This window comes from Octopus bimaculoides, chromosome 1 (assembly GCF_001194135.2).
Source record: "Octopus bimaculoides isolate UCB-OBI-ISO-001 chromosome 1, ASM119413v2, whole genome shotgun sequence".
Classification (NCBI taxonomy): Eukaryota; Metazoa; Mollusca; class Cephalopoda; order Octopoda; family Octopodidae; genus Octopus; species Octopus bimaculoides.
Genome location: NC_068981.1, coordinates 60,181,025 through 60,186,884, shown reverse-complemented (window position 1 = coordinate 60,186,884; position 5,860 = coordinate 60,181,025). Strand labels below are relative to the sequence as shown.

The 5,860-nt window shown below is 34.7% G+C and overlaps 1 protein-coding gene across 2 annotated transcripts in view; it reads right to left on the bottom strand.

The window, feature by feature from the left end:
- The window catches only part of LOC106871356 (sodium- and chloride-dependent transporter XTRP3), a 182,372-nt gene that overhangs the window by 122,653 nt on the left and 53,859 nt on the right, over window positions 1–5,860 (bottom strand). The window contains exon 1 of one of the 2 annotated variants that reach the window (XM_052967139.1): window positions 5,595–5,737. The exons of the other annotated variant lie outside the window; for it this stretch is intronic. The gene's annotated coding sequence lies outside the window, so the exon portion shown is untranslated. Of the gene's footprint in view, window positions 1–5,594; window positions 5,738–5,860 lie in introns of those variants that run through there. 2 annotated transcript variants of the gene reach the window in all.

The window sequence follows — 5,860 nt, the reverse complement described above, 5'->3', positions numbered from 1 at the left end:
GAGGAGGAGGAGGAGGAGGAGGAGGAAGGAGGGGCAGCAGCAGTCATAATAATAATCCTTTCTAGTATAGACAAAAGGCCTGAAATCTCGGTAGAGGGGGTAAGTCGATTACATCGACTTCAGTTATCAACTGGTACTTATTTTATCGACTCCAAAAGGATGAAAACCAAAGCCGACTCCGGGGACATTTGGACTCAGAACATAATACCGGACATAATACCGCTGATCATTTTTGCGTGTCGTGCTAAGTATTCTGTCAGTTCGCCGCCTTAAATTCTGAAATATTGTTTCCGAATTTTGTCACAAAGCCAGAATTTTGTGGGAAGTGGGTAAGTCAGTTACATTGACCCTTGTGCTCAACTGATATTTATTTTATCGATCTCGAAAGAATACAAGTAAAATTCGACCTCGAGGTAATTTGAAGTCAGATCGTAAAGACGGACGAAATGTCGCCTAGCATTTTGCCCGGCGTGCTAACGGTGTGCTAACGGCGTGCTAACGTGTCAGCACCACCTTAATAATAATAATAATCTTTTCTACAACAGACACAAGGCCTGAAATTTGAGGGGAGGGGCTAAGTTGATCACATCGGTCTCAATACTGACTGGTACTTGATTTATCGACGCCGAAAGGATAAAAGACAAAGTCCTCGTCAAAATTTGAACCCAGAACGTAAAGACGGACGAAATGCCACTAAGCATTTTGCCAGGCGTGCTAATAATGATGATGATGATGATGATGATGATGATGATGATGATGATAATGATGATGATGATTTTAAATTTTGGCACAAGGGCAGTAAAAAAATAATGATATAATTTTAAAAGATAACTTGGTAAGAAATGTTTGATTATAATTACTTCACGTAATTAATGCATTACATATGTCCACATTGTGGTATGTGATTTATCATAACGTGTATACAAGTTATCAGAGCATGGTTCCTATTCAAACGAGACTTCTCTCGAGTGATATAAATAAGGACAAGCAATACAGAATAAAAGGCAAACATTACAAAACGAAAACCACTAACAACCGGCCCGAGGTTACAATTAAAATTTCATGAATGAAAATTTTGAAAAATTAAGTGTTCCATAGAAGAGAAATTTTGAACGAAATCCGATGAAATTAGAAATGTAATTAATCAGCCTGACTTCTTTACTTGTGTCTATTAAAGATTAAAGGAAAAGATAAAAATGGACATGTGAGTAATATGTTTATATTTCACATGCATATCTTACAGCTGCACCGTACAAAAAAAGATTAAACTAAGAACATAAGCCTATATCAAGTTTGGAAAGAAATAAAGCTAGCTTAAAATAAATAGGATGCTGTCACATAGTTACAAAGCAAGGTTCATGCTCTCTCAAAGGTACTTATATGTTAATATGAAAGTTCAAGCAAATAGCATGAAATGAAATAAACAACAAATATAGAAAATAAAAGAAAAATGTCTCTGAAAGGAAGTGTCCATAATGAAATCAGTAATTATAAATACAACTTCAAAATATGGATAGAGAAATGCTACAGAGTCTTAATATAAAAAGAACCTGAAATCAATGATTGATTGAAACAAACGATTCGCACTAAATAGCAAAGAAACAGACAATGTGGAAAGTAATTCGTTGAACAAAACACGCTGCTTGTCTCCAATTCTTTAGTTAAAATCTAAAGAAAAAGAAAATTAGAAATAAAAGCAGGACCCACTTTAAAAAAGGAGAAAATGCATTCCGGGAGAGACATGACGTGAAGCGAACGAATCACAGTAGGCGAAATTGTTTAAAACAATGAAAAAGTAACTGGACAATCTTGGGATGCCATATCAGCATGGGAACTAGCTCAGACGCTGCAAAAATTATTAGCTCGGATGCACCAGAGTGTGATAAGATTCTACTTTCTGAACGAGATATCAGCAGAAATTCTTAGTTGGGCACTGGCGGAACCAGAGACAACACATGACATTTACATTACTTACATTTGTCGGATATTTGTCCTCATCTTGTTTGTTGTTAACACAACGTTTCGGCTTATATACCCTCCAGCCTTCAGCAGGTGTCTTGGAGAAATTTCGAACCTGGGTTCTCATTCCTAAGGTATTTTTCGATGTTATTATTATTATTATGTTATTTTTTTTCTTCTTTCTTTTTATTATTATTATTATTATTATTATTATTATTATTATTATTATTATTATTATTCAGGTCACTGCCTGGAATAGAACTCGGGATCTTGGGGTTAGTAGCCCGTGCTCTTAACCACTACACCATATGCCCAGGTTCGAAATTTCCCCAAGATACCCGATGGAGGCTGGAGGGTATATCAGCCGAAACGTTGTGTTAACAACAAACAATATGAGGGCAAATATCCGTCAAATGTAAATAATGTACATAATTCCTCATCTCTTAAATATAGAGCAACACATGACATGATAACTAGTGGGAAATGTCTTAAGCTCCAATATAAATGGAATGGTACATCCGAAAACCAAAGAAACAAAATTTTTCGAGAAGATTAAGGGAAGCCTCAAAGACTTATGCGGCTTTAGTTATCCATACTAATCAACAAAGTTACAACCGAAGACGGTAGAAGTGGATATAAGAGTGAGGGCATAACATGGGTTGACTAGGGGAAGGTTTTTAAGTGTCTGGTCGTGGAAACGTCACCATGAGTTAGATAGCACTAATGATAAGAACACGCATTAAATACATCATGAGTGAATGACAAACAGTTCTGTAGATAAAAACAAAAGAGAAAATCATAAAAACTAACACTATTTCTTTTTTAAAAATATTCAAGGGGTGGGACACATTAACTTCATTTCAGTTTTGTGCAAATGCTTTCCGCCCACAGGTTCGATGAAACTAGACTAGTGTAAAATACTATGGGAGATCAATCAACTAAATTTCCTGTATGTAAGACCACAAGTGAGACGATTTATAAGTGATAAATATCTGGAAATTGTGCACAGGTTAACTATGAGAATTACTATAGGATTCGGATTTGAAAAATGCGTCAGGAAAAACTTGGAAATCATGTATCCCTTTCTCTAATACGATAAAGATTGAAACGAGCATAAAATAATTAAGACGTATACACTTGCGAAACGATGAAATAGAGTCCAACTCAGACAAATGAAATAAAATATTAAAATAGCTGCCAGAACTAGCTACCAGAAAACTGTTTCTTGACTTCAAAGAAGACGATAAATGCAAAGTGTAACATGATGGGAAATACAGTTGTAAAGAGAAGAAAGAAACAATAAGATGCATAGTGAAGTTTTAGCTGAAAATAATACATTAAGAGGTGTGATAGAGTAAGGACTTTAATATACAGAAAACTTAAACCAGTATTATAAAATGCGAAGTGGAAAGCGGCGATATAGTCGTACGCAGGTTAATTTCTCAGAGAATGAAAAATTACTTTGCGTATTTTGAATGTGGATTAGCGTATTCCCGAGTATGAGAGCTTTCATATTTTGCAATATGTCAGTCCACATTCAAAAAGGTCAAGGAGAATCTTCTAGATATTATTGTCCGGAAAATCAGGAATCAGAAAATCCGGAAATCATCTATTTAGGATATAAATCCCAACAGATGATACAATACACCTATAAAAGAAATGAATTAATTCCAGTATAAAGAACTGCGAAAAGTGGTAACGAGAATGCGTTCTAAAAGCAGTAATAATGCCTGTAATAATAAGTACATTGGTACATGAACATAGAGAAAAATTCACATCCAAAGGACTAAGGAGATTTTGAAATAAGGACAATATATTGATGATAGCTCACTTATTGTGTAGATTACTTTCAAACTAACGCATAATACAAAAACCTTAACAAAGATCTGTACATATCTAATGTGCACTGAATTGCGCTTAGTTGAGCAGTGAATGTATATAGATAAAATAATACTCCTGCAAAAATATTAATAATGATAATCTTAAATATGGGGACCAATTTTGACTTTAATTTTTGGAGGATTATATTAAAAAACACCTGTCATGTAGTTAGGTCAATACAATAGGCTACGCTTTACATAAAAGTTGAATAGTCTGCCCTATGTTTGAATCCTTCTAATTTAAGTGATGGTTAGGATTGAATTACTACAACGATGACAGGTGCTACAGAGATTGCATGCTAAATATTTATCAATGATTTTAGCAGTGTATTGGTGACTGCAGCTGTTCTAGTAGGTGTGCTTTCGACAGTAGTACAAGCATCAGTAATACAGAAGTAGTGAAGGGAGAGGTAACTGTCACAAGACAACTGATGACAGGGTATGAGGTTATAACTATGGCAGTAGTATCAAAATATCGTAACTGCGATGTAAGTAGGGTCTTCGGAAATGACGTTTATGATTGTAACACGCTAGTAGAAACAGTAGCAGTGACTGATTTGCTGTAATAAAATACTGACGCAAAACAGGTAGTTAAAATGCTAAGTAATGATGGAAATTTTCAGTAGCAGTAGCAGTCACACTCTGAGCGGCATCAGCAACAAAGACAGTAGCAGTAACCATAACAACAGGTACGAAATGGAGTCATAGTTAATATATATGTATATGACTTAGAAATAGAAGTAAACAACGCCGTCGTCGTCGTCGTCGTCGTAGTAGTAGTAGTAGTAGTAGTAGTAGTAGTAGTAGTAGTAGTAGCAGTTGTTGTTGTTGTTGTTGTTGTTGTTGTATAGAAATATAATTTTTTATGAGTGTGAGTGGATGTGTGTTCGCGCGGAACGTGTGCATGTAAGCTAACTTGCATATATATGCATACATAACATATGTGTGTGTGTGTGTGTGTGTGCGTGTGTGCGTGTGTGTGTGTATGTGTGTGCGTGTGTGTGTGTGTGTGTGTGTGTGTGTGTGTGTGTGTGTGTGTGTGTGTGTGTGTGTATCCATTTGCATTTTGCATATGTACTCACAAACACTTACCCGTATATGTCTCTATATGCTTATGTATATTTCTCAATGGATGGAAATTTTTGAGTGTCACACATGCATACACCCATACTCACAAGCATGTACTCAGATATTCAATCCCTATTCTATTTCTTACATTTTTGTTCTTCATTCGTTGTATTTGTGTGTGCTAAAGTTTGAATAATTGTATATGCATTCACTTGTATATATGTCCGCTTCGTATGCATGTACGTGTGTACGCACGAATGTAGGTGTACGTATATATGTGTGGCAGGTGTAAGAGTTTGCATGTATGTATTGTATGTTTATATGATTGATTGCGTATATAAAATTTCTGTAACTATTAAATGATTTTGAATAAAGGACCTTCAATATATTCGTTGTGAAATGCAAAAGCGCAATGGAACGTTACAATTAACAATAGGTCTATGATTGTTTTAGTTGAAAATTATTCGTCAAATTGATAAGGTAATCGATTTATTCATATAGAGAATTGTGCGTAGTTAATTAACTGAATACATATTATAATACTTCACATTTGAATAATTAAATCAAAGAAATTATAAGTCAAATATATTATTCTTCAGTTGCCTTTGTTTAAAGATTATGTACCTTGAATTGAGACTGAAATAAATACATCATGTTAGAGTCAATAAGAATATCAAAAATACATACACAAACACAGTGGATTTCACCGCATCACAAATGCAAGAACGTCGATAGTCAGTAACAGGCGGTAAATGTATGGCGAATGCTTATGAGCCAGCTGATTTATGGAAACGCACGTATGTATAAAACATTAAAATATCAATTATTATTTCTGCGTTTCTTTTTACGATATACATACATGCATATACGTAAGAACGTGTGCGTACGTGTTTGTGTGTATATGTATGTATGTACGTATGCTTGTGTGTCTCTTTGTGTATATATATATATAT